The sequence below is a fragment of the Microplitis demolitor genome, chromosome 8 (genome assembly GCF_026212275.2).
Source record: "Microplitis demolitor isolate Queensland-Clemson2020A chromosome 8, iyMicDemo2.1a, whole genome shotgun sequence".
Classification (NCBI taxonomy): Eukaryota; Metazoa; Arthropoda; class Insecta; order Hymenoptera; family Braconidae; genus Microplitis; species Microplitis demolitor.
The window spans coordinates 16,186,958-16,204,639 of NC_068552.1; the positions used below are offsets into that span (position 1 = coordinate 16,186,958).

General features: G+C 30.8%; 1 protein-coding gene across 1 annotated transcript in view; it reads left to right on the forward strand.

Moving 5' to 3' along the window:
* Positions 1-5,339: 5,339 nt before the first annotated feature.
* The window catches only part of LOC103573098 (bifunctional heparan sulfate N-deacetylase/N-sulfotransferase), a 47,547-nt gene continuing 35,204 nt past the window's right edge, over positions 5,340-17,682 (forward strand). The window contains exon 1 of the mRNA XM_014443896.2: positions 5,340-6,157. The gene's annotated coding sequence lies outside the window, so the exon portion shown is untranslated. The remainder of the gene's footprint in view (positions 6,158-17,682) is intronic.

Consider the following 17,682-nt stretch of genomic DNA (forward strand, 5'->3'; position numbering starts at 1 on the left):
GCATTGGCAAATTTAGTCGCGAGTATTAACTCCCGAAGGAGATATATAGAAGTGTGGCATTGGCATTAGAGATGGTGGGTTAAAATCCGCGGGTTTTCACACACTTGGATAGACGGTACACTCGATTGCACTACTACGAGTTGACTTATCTAAATGTCTGCATACAACCAAAGATATAACAACACAAGAGACCAACGAAAACATATATATGTATGCATGAAATAAAAGCGGTTGTATGGGATAGAGAGAAGAGCGAGAACCCGAGCATGCATGGCGCGTTAACTTTATCGAAACTCGTTTTAACAAACTGTAACGAGTAATACAGAGTGGTGTGAGTTGCATACTTGCCTCTTCCACGACACTGGACAAAGTACAATTGGAATGAAAATTAGGATATGCGTTAATTTGTAGTTAAATTACTAAAGCCACAAACGGATTTACGTTTCAAATTGCAATGTAAGACCACAAAGTCTGCTCGTGAATTTTTATATAATTTTATTTATTTTATTGCACCTTTTTTTAAATTTTAATTACTTGGATTATGACATCGTTATTTAAATTTATTTTTTAGTTTAAATTTTATCGTATAAATCTGCTTTAATGTGTTACCGCTAAAATTCAATGGCTACACCATGTGCTAGCTCGTTTATTATAATTATTTTATTTTTTTTTTTGTTCCTCTATTACTATAATCTTAATTAGCTTAATTATTATTGCTTCTATTAATTACATTATAAATAATAATTTTTTGCCCATTAGTTAATAACAAAATTCGATACCCTAACCTACCGAATCCTTCATGCGTTAAGTATTATAATGCATATGAAGTATAATGTATGATGAAGCAAGCAGCCCTCTAACATCACTTATGCATGCACAGAGAATCCCCTGTGGTCGATTTGAAACGCCGTCAACTCAGCGATGTGCTGTCTGATAAGGTTGTTTTACACGGCGTACATCAGTATTGTATAGTATATACAGCCCCCACATTACATCAAAAGTAAACCCCCGGTATATATTTTTAGCTATTTCTTATTCGCACAGAACGAGGGTAAGAAAAAGAAAAAGAAAAAATTATAAAGGAAATAAAAAAAAAAAAAAAAAAGAAAAAAAAAGAGAGAATAGTGCATCGGTCACTCGTGCTCGTGCTCCTGACAGAAGCCCTTAAAAACCCGTAACCCCTTGCATTATTTATGCGTCAGCTTTTCTGCGGGCGGAAGAGAAGGCCCACCGAATGTTGTAGTGTGGTATGGTATAGTGCACAGTACAGTTAAGAGAGGGTATATATATAGATATAGATATATATATATATAACTGCAAGAAAACGTATTATATAGAGATGCAGAAGCAGGAGTAGTGTGTTTCGCATCCGTTCGTGTGCCCACACGCGGAAATACTACTTTCGGAACTTGGGAGAAAACTTCTGACGGAAACCACCGGGCACGGAAAAGCGGAAATTTATGGATTTTGTTTGGAGTCCTTGCTTGCACACTGCACTGATTTACGACAACCAAGCCAACTCGTCGTTTATATTCTACAAAGATATTGAGTGCCTTGCAAGTCAAGACTTTTGCAAATATTGGGTGGATGCTGCTGTAATACAAAACTTTATATATGCTATTTTATATTTTTATATATATATGTATATATATTCCTTTATTTATACACTTACGTAAAAGACATATGTATATATATATGAGTTTTTTTTTTGTTTCAAATAACTGTTATTAATCATTACCATTATTATTGTAATTACAAATAATAACAGCTTGTAATAACTTTAAAATGCAGTTATAATTTGCAGGAATCTTAATAAATGTAATTCCACAAGACAAACCAAATGTTATAATTAAATGGAATTTAATTTAACGAAATATATATAGGTATATAAATAGTTGAGAAAGGTAGTAATGTAAATGTATATAGTACTCTGATAACTAATGATACACAACAACTTGAGGAATATTATAAAGCAAAAGGAAGTTGTTACCACCTCAAAGTGTCCTTTGAGAGATAGTGATGCACAACTTTACAGAAAGTTGTCCCTACGGAATTATCATATCTCAACAAATTAACGTTAAGTGGCTTACAATTGTTGATATCGAGTTGTAAATATTTCGGAAATTGTTATATTTATACATACGTAATAATTATTCATATTAATGTGCAATGATAAACATCGCTGATGTGGCAAGAGCTTAATAAAATACATTAGGCTACTCGGAAAATAATCCAAATGAATAATCGGATTAAGACTTTGTGTTGATGATAGTACTACGCAAATTCCATTTAGAGTAAAACAATGCGCGTAGTTTTATCTCTTTAAAATTTTTTTTCATAAGACTCTTAGTCATAATACCCGGTTTTGTGATTTTAAATATTCTAATTATTCATATTTTGTTAAGTATGTTCGAAATATTTGTAAAATTCACTTCAGTTAAAAACATTTTAGTAAACTGATGTACATTCAGAATTAATTTCAAATCAAGGAAATAGTAAAATTGAAATGTAAAATGAGTGATATTATTAGTGAGCTTCTGTCAAGTAACAAATGTATGGAATTCAATGTTGAAACTATTTAGTTAATTAAATGTTTTAATGTTTTTAAAAGTGAGTTATATTTAAAATATACACATAATATTCACGTAAGAAAAATTAGTGCATTTTGTATAGTAAATGTATATAAATATACCGTGAGACTAAAAATATAAAAGTGTAACAAGCAGACTGCAAGCAGACCACGAGAGTAAATTCAGGTTGAAACTAAAATCTCTTGTGATAAAATCTGACAGGGAGACACTTTTCTCACTCGTATCGTTGTCGTTGTCACAGTAGTACGTCGTCGTAGTCATCGTTGTCGTAATAAGTATAACATGGTGCATTAAGTGAAAAGTCGAGAGTTGAGTAAGGTATTAAATGTGTATATATGTATATATGTACATATATAGCATACCCAGTACGTAGGTCGAGTTTTGATTTAACTTGTGTCAAGCACGCGGATTTCTGCTTAACGATAAGGCTTCGTAATACAGCCAACTTCCGTGGATAGTTTATGTTACGCTGGAATTTATTTGTCAACTGTTAACAGAGAAAGAGAGACCGAGAGATTTAGTTGACTGTGGGAATTAAGTCCACAAGAGATTTGCTACTGTCAACTCTGTCTTCTCTCGTGAAAATTAGATTATTTACTCGGAATATTTTCACAATTTGTCATGAATTTTTAATACTATTTAAAATTTAATAAGATTACATTGTAATGTAATTTTTAATTTTATAATCTTATCACATCACGCATTTCATGGTTAATAAAAAAATGTTTTTCATACATTTTATACCTTCACTACTTCAAAATTTATAAACTAATTAAAAAAAAATTTCTTTTTTAATATTCAAGAAGACAAAAAATATTGTCAGTATTGATAATTTATTATGTGATAAAAAATTCATCGGCACTAACGCTTTTCACAGTTTCTCATTTAACATTCGTCGGTGTAACAATATATCCGTGAAAATGAAATAAAAAAAATTCCATGCACATTTAATTTTTATTTAAAACCCTCTTACTCATACCACCTATGTACATACCTAACACTACACATAATATATATATACATACATAATATTAACAGCTAACATCCATTACATCTCCGATAATATATATTACATTTATTGCATTATTGTATAAATAGACGTGCGTGTCTGACGCACACTTTATATTAAAGTAGAACGCCGACAATGCGACTAGTACTAGCACCGCATACTCTAGAGATCACAAGTGCTTCACCACACCACATGTATACTTGTGTATCACTATATATAATATATCGCACGTACACACAATGAGGTGTGAAATTTCTATGTGCAAAGATGGTCCTAATATACAGCCCGTATGTACTCATATTACATACATACATAGATTGTCGTTCGATCGACCTACTTCATTCTTCATTTTGAAGAAGCCCGTATATACATCGTCAATGTATGCATCAACTCACAACCTACACACGCTCGTATACAATGTATTGGAATAGAACGTGCATGATTGACATGATACCCATTCTCATTGACGACATTACTTCCGCTTAAGTATCGCCAGAGACGATGAGACGTTGAGTGAGCCAAGCCAAACATCATTAGATGCACATAGTACATACTATATGTCTATATATATATATATATATGTATATATTTATTAAAAGGCTCTCTAATGCATTGACGTAACGTTAAAAATATGTAAATACATCACAAGATAATGAGAATAAATAAAAAAAAAATACAAGAGTGGTGAAATTTAATGAGAAGCCAGTAGCACTTCTTAACCAAGAGTGCAACGAACATCAATATGACGTCCCATTCGTCTCAGTGACATATAATAGTCAGTCCTCAGTCGTAGCTCGCAGTAGTTTTGGGCGCGACCGCGTGTCGGGACCCCGTGGCATGAGTTCGCGAATGCGCAGTAAACATCACCGCCAAAGTATCTCCCACCCCGGGTTCGCGGCTTACCCACACATTCAGTTATCCCAGCGCAGGTGGGGGGTTACGACAGAGGATAGAGTGGAACCCACATATACACAGCTATCGTGACTGTCGACGTCGGCGTCGAATCGCTATAGTATGGAGGGGAGTAAACGACTTGTGTCGGTGGTACTCACACTACTACGTCAGATTTCTCTTGTTATATACGTGTAGCGGGGGTGATCTGTTGTGTGGGTAAGAAACCTACAACTACACCTACGACTTTGTGTACATTCTACACAATGTTTATCGTATTCTATCCTCTACTATGCTACTAAAGTATAGCATACTATATGTAGGCATATGCAAATGTATAGTACTCGTATCGAGACAGTAGACGCAGAGACCTAACGGGTTTAACTTTGACTGTTAGTGCTGAGGGCTGAGGGCTGAAGACTGAGGACTTGTGTTGAGAATACAGCAACTAAAGCGCTGGGTGACGCGGTCCACGCGCACATCACTGGACATGCAAGAGTAAGAGATTGCGCGCGAGCAAGGTTTAATGTGAGTGCGTGAGAGAGATACCCTCAGACCCATGTGTTCGTTGGCAGAGAAGAGTAGAGTAGACAGTAGAGAGTACAAGTACAGAGTGGAATGGAATGAAAGAGAGTAGGGGTCACGACTCGACATGAGACACGCCGCGGAGGGGATTTAAGGGGAGTTCACTGTTACATACAACTTTACGCTTTATATATATGTATGTATATAAATATACTACTACTTGTACTCGAATCGGTCGTCCCTGGCTCTTGTCTCCTTCTCCTAATACTTTTTCTCTCTCAGTCGATGCTGCTGCTGCTGGTGCTGGTGCTAGTACTGTTTGCTCCCCGTTTGGTCGTCACTCTCTCGGCAGTTCGACGCCGGTCGCGCACTCAGCATGGCTTGATGCCGTTGGATATTTATCCCATAAACCTGAATCCAACTTGTGTGTTTAATAATCATACCAACAACAATCCACCTTTACGTGTACACACTTTGTCTGTATACTTATTTTTCTACTTACTCGCTACGCTCCTAGTATACCTAAATAATAAAAAGTGATACTGCTGAGTGAGTCTGGAGCTATTTAAACTGACATGGACCTGTGTTATGTGTACTTAGTAACGTCAAATGCCCAGTGAGACTTAACCTCAAACAAAAAAACTTAAGTTTTGTATGTACATACAGGGTACTTTTATTTACATACAACTTTATTCTTTATTTAGATTTTTTTTTTCATTGTTAATGTAATGTGAGTAATAAATTCAAAAAATTGTTATTAATGCACCCGATGTATGTATGTTTTGACATTTAAAATAGTGCGCTACGTACTTTAAAATAATACACAAACGCCCACATGTTTGCTTTTGGAGCAGCAGCATCATCAAGTGCATCGACAATACTTACTCCGAAAAAATAGTTTTCATTTTTTTAGTGTGATAAGTTATGAGACAAAACACTTCAAGTACAGTAGTAGGAGTCTATGTACATATATGTACTCGATTAATGATGTGTGGTGCTCAATAGCTCTTTACGACTTTGTTTCCATTATTTTAAAACACTTGTCGTATCACAGTGACACAAAATTATATCGATTTTGTTTGAAAATGTCAATGTGACGGAAGCATAAGACAAAACATCCAACAGACTACTTTATGTTATGGTAAGTTTATTAATAGTTGCCGAGAGTTGTATTGAAGTTATTTTACAGCTGCCTATATATATGTGTATAAATTATGTACGTACACATATGTAATATACATATAAATTGTTTATAATTCATAAAAGTTGTACGTCTATTGATTGAATGTATGTATGTATGGATGTATTGTGAGTTAAACGTTTTTGAGATTAGATGTGTAGTAGTTTGAGAAATGAAATGAAATTTTTTAGAGCGCATGGTTACTGATATACACATTACTACGTTGTCACGTGCTGCGGAAGTGATCTAGCCGAAAGATCTATGTACATGTCTAACCGGTGATTGTTGCGTGTCGTGATTTAAATCATGGACTGCACGAAAATTTAATATGCTCACTTTTTCCGTTTATAAACGTTCAGATTAGTTTGTAGACAGGGTAAAAAATATTTTTTTTTTCATTGTTACTGATTTTACTTTACTCGAGTACATTGATACGCTTCATTGACAACCAATGACAGGGTTTGAGTGATTCATTATCCCACGATGTTTATTAAAAACTTCAATCATGCCAGGCATATGAATATAACAATGCGTAATAATGAATTCATCATGTGGAAAAAGGTGATAAATATGACGCAAAAAAGTTTTTTTTTAGATTAATATTGACGGTTTATTTATGAAAAAATAATATCGATAGTTAAATAATTGAAATGTACGGAAATTAAAATTTTACAAAAATTCCTGATGGATTTAGAGTTTAAAAACATTTTTTTTTTTCAATTTAAAAATTTTTAGTGTCCGTAGAAATTTTTTTAAAATGTCTAGAAAGTTATTATTATGAGGCGTGAATTTTTTTAACAATACCCAAATAGTTATAAGTGGAATTTTCAGAGGAATTTAGTTTTTTTTTTTTAACGACACAATGTGACCTGGAGCGGTCGCCTTTAAAGTACCGAGGCGCTCCTTTAATGCACTGGTGGAGGGAAAAAAAATCAAGAGTGGAGGACTTATGGTATGGCCGTGGGGTCGCTGTAAAAATTTCACATCTGGGGGATGATGCTCGTATACGTGAGCAAAGGCAAGAGCGGGAGCTGTGCCTTTGAGGGATGCTGTTGAATGAGCGCCAGCTAATGTAAGGAGCGCAAAAAGGAAGGAAGATCATAATGATGAAGACTATAGACGCGAACGAGGAGCTAGAAAACTGGAGAATAGGAAACTGGAGGGCCAATAAGGAAAGGCCATGGAGAGCTTAGTTTGCTCAAGTGAAAGGGAAAAATATATAGAAAAAAGAGAAAAAATAATATAATAAAAAGTATAAAGAATAAGCCTCTCAAAGCTGTTGTCCGTGCGCAAAGTTTTCGTTAGAGTTTGCTTGATTTACCGAACCATTTCGAATACTCCAGACCTACAAAGATTCTGCTCGAAAGCATTTCAAATATCAAGTTGCTCAAAAATAACGAGCATATGTTTGCAAAAAAAATAAAAAATAATTAAGAGTTATTTATTACTGCGATTTGACAAACTGCTAATTTTTGTTTGTGACAGTTTTTAATGCGATATATTTTAACTCGACCATTATTAATTTCCTAAAATTTTAAAAAGTATGTTACTTTAAAGTTTCATCTAATATCAATTTAGTCTGATTATTTCCTGCTTCTAAAGACGGGACACTATTTTCCATGCATAAATTATAAACTCATTACATACACATATACTAGTCGTAGTTAAAAATTATCTGTTCATATTACCACAAATCTGTATAAGAGTCTGCATAAATTTTTATGTTAATATCATGTAATTTATTTTTAATAAATTTTCGTAATGAAAAATTTATGTAAAGTATTTAAGAAAGAAAAATTATAAAGGTCAAATATTCATTACATACTTAATGTTGATTATACTAAAATTCATCATTAAATATGTATAATGAAATGACCATTGTAAATAACTGGTGACATTCAATTCTGTTGATATGTAGACGAGGGTCGGGCAAAATCGAGTCACTAGGGACAAAATGTGCGTTTTTTATTTTAATGTCAAAAAAAATATTTTGAGTATCTTAAATTAGTAAAAAATAATAAATTATGATTTAAAGTTATTTAAAAAAATCTGAAAAACAGTTGACCCTGTGGGCCGAACCCCAAAACGTCCCGCTGTTTGCGAACTCAAAAACGGTTGGACCAAAAAAATATATACTTCACTGAAAAAAAAAAATCATTTTTGTCCGACGATATCTCTAGAAAGAATCAACCGATTCAAACGTCCGCGGCAATCAATAGGGCCTTTTGAGCCTTCGGTTTGATTGAACTTTGAAACAAATCAGTCGAGCAATTTGCGAGTTATGCAACAAAAATCTCAAAACAAAATTTTTAATTTTTATTTTCCGTATAACTCGCAAACTACTCGACCGATCGTCTTTGAAATCTAATCCGTCCAAGTTTCTGTAAATTCTTTCGATTGCCGTCAAGTTCGTTTAAATCGATGATTGGTTCCATAAGTATCGACGGACCAAAAAAGTTTACATCCATACACGCCCACACACAAACATCCATCTGAAAATGGTCAGAATAGCTTTCCAAGAACTTAAAACGTCGATATTTGATGAAAACTCGATTTTCAAAAATCACTAACTTTTCTTTTTTTTTTTTTTTTTGAAAATTTTCAATTTTCAATGCGGGAAGTTACAAAAAATTGGGTACTCTCTTTTAATTAGATCTCCCCTGAGTTAACTATGTACAAAAAAAAAATGCATTTATTTGTATTGATATTCAAATGACATTAACGTAAAGGTTATAAGGTATAACAGTGAATTGATAAACAGCATTACGCTTTCATATTTCAAATTGTGAATAAATTAATAAAATTTTAAATTCATTTGTGATTACTTCTCTTTATAAAAAAATAGATGCATCAAAATAAAAAAAAAATAAAAAAAAAAAAAAAGTAATTGCATTATGAAAAATTATGATTTAATATTTTAACGAGATAATCTAAATTTCTTCATAAAAATGTAAAATAATGAAGAACGAAACATCAGCAGAGACTAGATATTTTTAACACATAAAAAATTAAAATTGGGTGATATTTTATTACCGCGTGAATATCGATTGCTCTGAATTATATAAATTCCAATCTACTCTTTTAGAATAACAACACAATTATTAATTAATTGAGAATTTATCTATCCATAGCAAATGATCTATAGTAATGAGAAACTATTTGCCCTTTAGAGGATGAGATGAGGAGATTTCAATGCTGACCCACTTGCCATCTCATCAGGCGGTAGCCTGGTCGTAAATACATGAATAAAAGTGAACCCAAGTTTGAGGACTTTGAAGAAGATTCGTTCTATTCCTGTGAAATTCCACAGGTGACGTTCTGTTCTATTCCGTTCCACGGACTCAGGAATTCGTTTACCCACTCGTGAAACTCATGGAGTTGCTATAAATTATTAGACGAACGAATTATAAGTTCGTACTCCCTGCAGTAGATGCTCCTTAATCCTTCATCTAGATCATTTTTAATTTATACTTTAAGAACAATCAGCATTATTTTCCTTTTAATTTAAACCGCTTCTCTTAATTTATTTTTAATACTACTTCTATACCTATACCATCACATCAGTGATGTACGTTCCTATTCATCATTCAAAGTTAAATTCCACTCTGCGGTCGTTTAAAATATTTAATTGCTAATCGTTAAATATATAATCTCAAAATTCTTTCAAGTCTAACCCGCCGAACCTGGATCAGGTTTTCTTGACATAACTCATTAGGAAACAGGTATAGAAAAACAACTGTCAAGATTTTTTTTTCATCAAACACAAATAAAATTCCTGGTACTCCGATCACTAGATCAAACAAAAATATAATGAATATTTTTTTATCTAGATTAGAGAAATAAAAAAGTTTTAATTTACTTGCTATTCGAAATTTAAAATTATAAAACGAAAATAACTTCATATATTTCCATACCGTAAAGTTTTATAATTAAAATCCGGTCTACATCGTAAATTTCATATATTTCTAATATATATATATATAGAACGTAGAAACAATAAGAAGCGCTCTAAAACGTAACATAAAATCTAATTTTATGGCAAAATCAATTTAGTAAAAAAAAAAAGAAGAAAAAAAGAATTAGTAGTACTTAAAAGTTTATGACAGCGAGTAGATTTCAAAAAAAAATTTATTGCTTCAAGTACACGTTATTGTTATAATCTTTTAATTCAATTATAAATTATTTCCGCGATTTAAAATAACAATCGTTAGTCATCGTTTAATTTAGAAATAAATCCCTGTATAATAAATTGCGTTGCATACTTTATGAAAGATGAATGATGAATAAACGATTTTTTTTTATATAACGATAAAACTTAATATATTTAATCTCTGTACGTAGTAATTGCTGTATGACGAAAGAAAAAGTGATAACAATAACAGATATATGTTTATAATATAAAATGATACTGATCCAAGCACCTTGAGAATAGTGTATACATTACTGTTGAAAATTCAAAAAACGTTTTATGTCAGTGACTTTGAGGAAGGAAAAGGAGCTCGAAAAAATTCACAGCAGTGCAACGATGCGCTATTGGGCTAATATGAAAACGTGAGTAGCATGGAAATATGCTAAAGAGATTGAGGGCACAATGTCGGGTTTATTTCTTCTCTACTGTGTATTTGTTATATATGTACTATTCTGTTACAGCTTATCTGTAGTATATATATATATATATATATATATATATATATATATATATATATATATATATATATATATATATATATATATATGTATGTATGTATGTATAGTATAAGAGAATATCTTACAAATAAGAGAAAAATCACAAAATGAACTTGTATATGCTGACAACATTAATCGCCTGGTCTTACACGACAATTAAATGCATTCTAATAAATGGATTGACAAACAATGCACGCAATTATAAATGTAAACTATGGAATCACTGATACGCGCATATTTTGCAGAGTGCATGTGCACAAATATGTTAATTCTAAAAGCTATACATTATAACTACAATGTCAAATATATATTTAAAACAATAATAATAAATAAAAAAATCGAATAGTAATTTCCTAGAAAATTGAACACGGACGTTGAAAGAGTCACTTGTAAGCGACGTATGTGTACGTTCATAGAATTCACTTCCTCGTAATTGACGAGGTAGAATAGAATGTAAGGATGAAAACGCGAAACGTGACGATGAGAGTAAAATTTGAAGAATAAGAGAAGAAAAAAAAAATTGTAAAAAATTGTAGAAACAGAGTAAGTAACGCGCATACCTGACATGCGTTGACTACCTGACCAAGTCCAATGGGATTGGCTGTAGTGAAGACAAATGATACTACTCTGTCATGCTCTGTACCATTGCTAGAATATTATCTGTCTCTCTGGGATATGCATCATTCCGGGAATTCGGACGAGGGTGACGTTATTTGCCTCAGGGACGGATCTTCTCGAGTACTGGCCCACTTTATGTCAAAATCCATTTTTTATGTTTCATATTAACTCCATTTTTTTTTCTCTTAAATAACGTAGTGTGTTCATTTCAGTGTGTACATATATATGGATACATATAGAGACATAGTTGAACGTTTGAGATGGAAAAAAAAAAAAAAATTTCTACGAGAACAAGTGGCGAAGCGTACGAGTGCTAAATGACACTAAAAGTTAGTAGACAACTAAAAAATGTAATATTTACGAGCAAATGGTTATTTTCCGTGCTAAGTTTACTTAAACGTGTATGTTTGAATAATTATGGTAATAAAGAATTTTGGTTGAAGGGTAGTAGTATTTAGTCATGTATTTATTAATTAAGTATGTAACTGAAAAAAATAAAATCTGAAATAGTTTAGTTTTTAAAAATATGTACGTTTGTCGGACAAGAAAAGACAAATATTAATTTTGCATATGAAATACTACTAGCTGGAGGCGTTTTCTCATATCAACCGCGAGAATGCGATGTAAATAAATAGAGGTTGAAAGAGAGAGAAGTAGAGTTTAAGTTTGAGTACTGACTCGTTTCTGTTTGCTGTGGACAAGGTATACACGGATTAAACAGTTTATGTAGAACAAAAAAAAATACATAAATAAATAAAACATAGTGATACGAATACATATGTGCTACGTGTACAATAGAACGGTCATGACAGCACACATTTCGGGCTCGTTGTACGGATGAAAAAAAAGCAGAGGAAAATGAAAATAAAAAAAGAAAAAAATAATAGGGAGTGGGTAAAAAAAATAGGGAAAACGGACAACTCTCTCGGTACCTGCAGCGTTGGCAAAGTTTTTGTCTTTTTGACCTGTACTATTGTGCGATTGGATCTACTATATCTGTAATGTATGTTGATTTATATATATACGTATAAATATATTAAACTTCACCGATATGACTCGATCAACGAAACTTGATAGTTTACCGCCAACCGTAAATGCGACCTTTTATATCATTTGAAATCTTTCATATTTTTAGTCGTTAAAACTTTTTTTTTTATATTGAACATCAATTTTTACTTTATCTCGGTAATTTTTATCGACATTTACATAAAAATTTTTTTCGTACATTACGATAGAAAAAAAATATTTACTAGATAAAAATAATAAAGCTTAAATTTATATAAAAAAAAGGCTATACCCAGTAGTTAAAATTTTTTTTTTCTATTAGTTAGTTATGTTTTTATGCCTTTTTATTGATATTACTAAATGGAGTTTTATCGTAGAATGTTTTGATGAAAGTAATTTTTTTCTAAAAAAATTTTCTGGTAAAAAAAGTTGAGTTGTATGAGTTTACTGTTTTAATAGTTCAAAAGTTACAACCTTTAAAGTCGAGTAAAAAGTATCTCTGAACATCTGTCACAACTGAACTATTTATTTTACATAAAAAAAAAAAAAATTCTAAAATGATCTCCGAATAAAAATTTTTTAACGATTGACTCTGTGTCGTATCAATTTCAAATAAAAAAATTTCTGTACAAATATACTGAGTTTTTAATTGGGACTGCAACAAACTTTGTATATACATTTTTTTTTTTTTTACGAAAAGATTTTTAGTTTATGAAAAAAACTGCCCTAAAATAATACGTTCAAATGCGTATAGTTTTTTTTATGTTTATTTTTTTTCTATCCACGTGACAAAACTTCAACGGCATCAAGAGACACGGATGGAAATTTTTTGAAAGCATATTACTAGAGCGCGCACAAAAGTTTTTCCAATGAGTTCTATAAGAGCAAAAAAAAATCAATAATAAAGAACGTGAGTTTATTAATAATTATTGTATTATTTTTGTAAAACTTTTTATCCATTTATTCAATAAATAATATTTACTATAAATAATTAATGAGACATAAGTTCTACCCGTAATTATTAAATTACTCGTTAGTATTTCACTGAACAAAGTTAAATCTATACCATACACACGGTTTATTATTGAACGCCCTATTTTATCTTTTGTAAACTTGAGATAATTTTTATTAATTTATTATAACTTATAAATATAAAATTTTTTCGTAACAAAAACTAATTACATAAATTCGAGACTATATACTATAAAACACTGTTGCAAGAATAAAAAAAAATGAAAGAGTAAAAAAATTGTAATCTCATTAAAAAGCACAAAAATAAATTTTAAAACTTGATAAAATAAATAATTAAAAATAAAATTCATCCAGGACAGTTATAATAAGTGATAAAAAAAATATTAAATAAAGCTCTAATAAAATTAAAAATGTCTATTCACTAGGATACAATTCAATTCAAATTAGGTATCGTTAAATTATTTTCCGGTTACAGATAAAAATTATAGAACGCGAGTGAAAGAAAATCTTAATAGTATAGTATTAAATTCACACATGAGTAACGAAGACCCGGCAAAGAAAATTATTTAAATATATATATACATATATATATTAATATACTGGCAATGTAGGCTTTTGTTGCAAGTTTAGCAGAAACCGTGGGCGACCAACGCAAACATGCATATTATCGTTGAACATACGACTGACCACAGCAAACAGAGACAGGCAAAGAGACTGACATATGCCGAAGAGAAAGAAAGACGATTCGCTCGAGAAAATGGATAGGAATAGTGAAATCAAACTATAAACCATACTGAAGTGTATACGGAGAAAAAAACATAGCAACCTTTACTTAACAACATGAGTTAAAGCTATTAAATTCATATTGTACCCTTAAAACGCTATTGAAATTCTGTAATTTTTACTATCTTGAGAATTTATTTTTTAGTTATATTTAATAATTTTTATTATTTAAATAGGGTAGAAGTAGCATTTGTGGTCACTGCTTCATTTTTGGACATTTAATACTTTATTCACTGAAAACAAAAAAAAACTGTATTTAAGTGTCTGTGTGTTTGTAACCTCCCGAGAAAATTATTTGTTTAATCTTGATAAAAATTTACTCCAACCAAAAATATTTTCTTAAAATAAGTATACAAATTCTTAAATCAAGAAAATATTACTCGGTTGGAGTAAATTTTTATCAAGATTAAACAAATATTTACTGGAGAGGATACAAACACGCAGATACTTGAATACCGTTATTTTTTTGTGTTTTAATTAAAGAAGGAGTATAAAATAAAATTTCGATTGGAATAGTGTGATGATAGTATCTTTGTACACATTTTTTAAATTATGCCGTTGCGTCTTTTACAAATTAATTTATTAAAATTTTTCAAATGTCCAAAACTGGCCCTAATGTGGCCAAAAACAAGTGCTTTGGAAAAATTACAAGCCGTTTAGTAATTTTTAGTTGCTGCATACAATACTTAATTATACGCTATCCATCTGGTCAACAGATAATACTAAACAAATTGTGATTTTTTTATACTGTAGGGTATTTAATGCATATTTTTTCAGTTAATTTTTATATTTTTACAGAGTAAAAATCGTTTAATCGTATAATTAAATTTATTACTATACGTTTAGTAATAATTTAACACTTTTTTTATAAAAATTGCTGTTCAATTAATAAAGAGTACGAATGAAGTAGTAATAAAACTAATAATATATCAACTTTTCAGATAAACATGTAGTATTAAATACCATTTTGTGATTTTTATTACTATACATTTAGTAATCGATAGTGAAAGTAACGCACTCATTTATTTACATTAATATTTCTCTCTAATATATATTTAATATTAAAATGTTTTTGAGACTCATTATCTCCGTGTAAGTTCTAGAAAAATGTGACGAAGAAAAGAAAGTATAATTTTGTCTAAAATTTAGTCAACAACAAATAGCAGTCCTTTGGCTACTGTGACTTGCAGATTATAAACGTTTTCGTTTATAGTTGGGCACGGTGTGTAATAGGTGTTACACCCAAACGCAATTAAGACGCCGACACAAGGCACCTCGTACTTAACGTATACACTAGAGTAGTGTAAGCGCGGTAACAACGGCATAACACTGTACATTTGTAGCAGCGACCTTAAGCCCTGATGAAACTCATTAACACTGACGGAAACATTTAGAAACAGCTTGAAGGTAATGACAACCACTTTTAGAAATTTACTACTTACATTCATACTGTTTATTACACCAGCAAACGTTAATTAAAACGCTAAATAAATCTCAGTAACACGCGTGTATGCATATTTATGCACATACAAGCGCAATTAAATTTATAAATATGAATATATTACCTATGGAATTTTATGAAATAAATTGTTTTGTTCTTTGAAACCGGATTTGCTAAATTTCATATGTACCCTGCTGCCAATTTAAAATATGTTTTTCAGTTATGATAATTAACTTTATTGTAATTGGAAATGCATGAAAAAATATAAAATTGAACACAAGAGTTTTATTAAATACTGATGGTTATTCCTATAAATGAATTTTAATTTTTATCTCATTCGATTTATTCTTTTTTTAAAGCCTATTTGCTAAAAACAATAGTTATACAATGAACAATTTTATAACAATGGTTACTATGGAGTCTAAAATAAAAACCTGAACAGTTAATAAAAATTATTGGATTGGAATAAAAATATATTTGTAGAAATTAAAAAAAATTTCAAGAGTTTTTAAAATATCGAATAAAAATTTCCTGTTAAAATATATGTGGTTGCAATAGCAATAAAAAGTTCACAAGCCATTGGGGTTTGATTAAAAAATTTCTAATCATTCACGAGCATGTATTAAATGTGTTAGTAAATATATATGTAACTGTTAAAGTTGTATAACTAGTGTGCAATTATCAAAATGTTTGAATTACCTTTTTGGTTGTATAAATATAATAAGAGAAAAAAGAAAAGAATTTTTTTTTCACCCTCTAAAAGCTCATTTTACCCAGAAACGAACGAAATAATTGTTCTCGAGGGCGAACATTAGAAGAGGGCTGTTCACGCGAATTAAATTGCAGCCACACGATCCGCCGCACGTTTAAAACCACTTTACCACCATGACGACGTTGAAGTTACCCTTGCTGACCGTGTATGGTTAAGTAACCGGAGATGCGATGCTGCAATTCACTGTGTTTAATATAATAAAAGAGAAGCGAGAAACTGTACAGCTATAAGTCAAAGTAAAATTATGAATTTATCTATATATTTATTCATCACAATTATATACTCATATACATACATAAATCTCGAAACCCATCCACTTTACATGGATTTTAACCGAAATCCAAACTTTTGCTAATAATGTAGAAATTAATTAATGCGAAAATTCAAACCAAATGACGAAATTCTATTGATGATTATCAAATAATTGAGATGATGCATTATAAATTCTTCACGATTCCTCAGTGGGTAAATATTGAGGTATTAGCATGGCAATGGTTCAATTATTACTGTGTATTACTATTCCCTGTGGTATTAAATGATATTCAATAATAACAATAATTGTAAACCATATATATACATATATGTGTACATGTAATTTAAATATCACTTGTGCGTTCATTGACATCAATCAACGCAAAAATGTCAAGTGCAACTGAGTAAAATATATATTATTCCAATCATTACAACCTCCGCCCACAACTTAAAGTCAAATACATATGTATTGACATTTATATAATGAAGAGACATATACTTTCACATTCAACACACTCAAATACATAAACTCTTATTGATAATTTTTAGTTGCGAGTGTTAAGGTCAGGCGAATAATGTGCACAGAGCATCACATATATTTTATTGTCATAATGCGATTATCTCATTGTATTGATTTGAATTGAAATGTCAATGCATTATTATCTCTAATACTTTTATAAATTTATCGAATTCGAAATTACATACTTGACATGGGTATGAATAGAAACCATATCCGATTATGTGGAATTTACATTTCTCCTCATCAATTTTCAATTTATTATTTTCGTAATAATACAGCCAATAAAAAAAATAAAATAGAATAGCAATGCGGAATTAAATGAAGAAATTATAACAGATTCTGGCGTGATTCCAGTCCGACTAATACGTAAGACACAAATCGATTTGTACTGGTTATATATACATATGTGTACATGGGTATGTATATACATAGAGAGA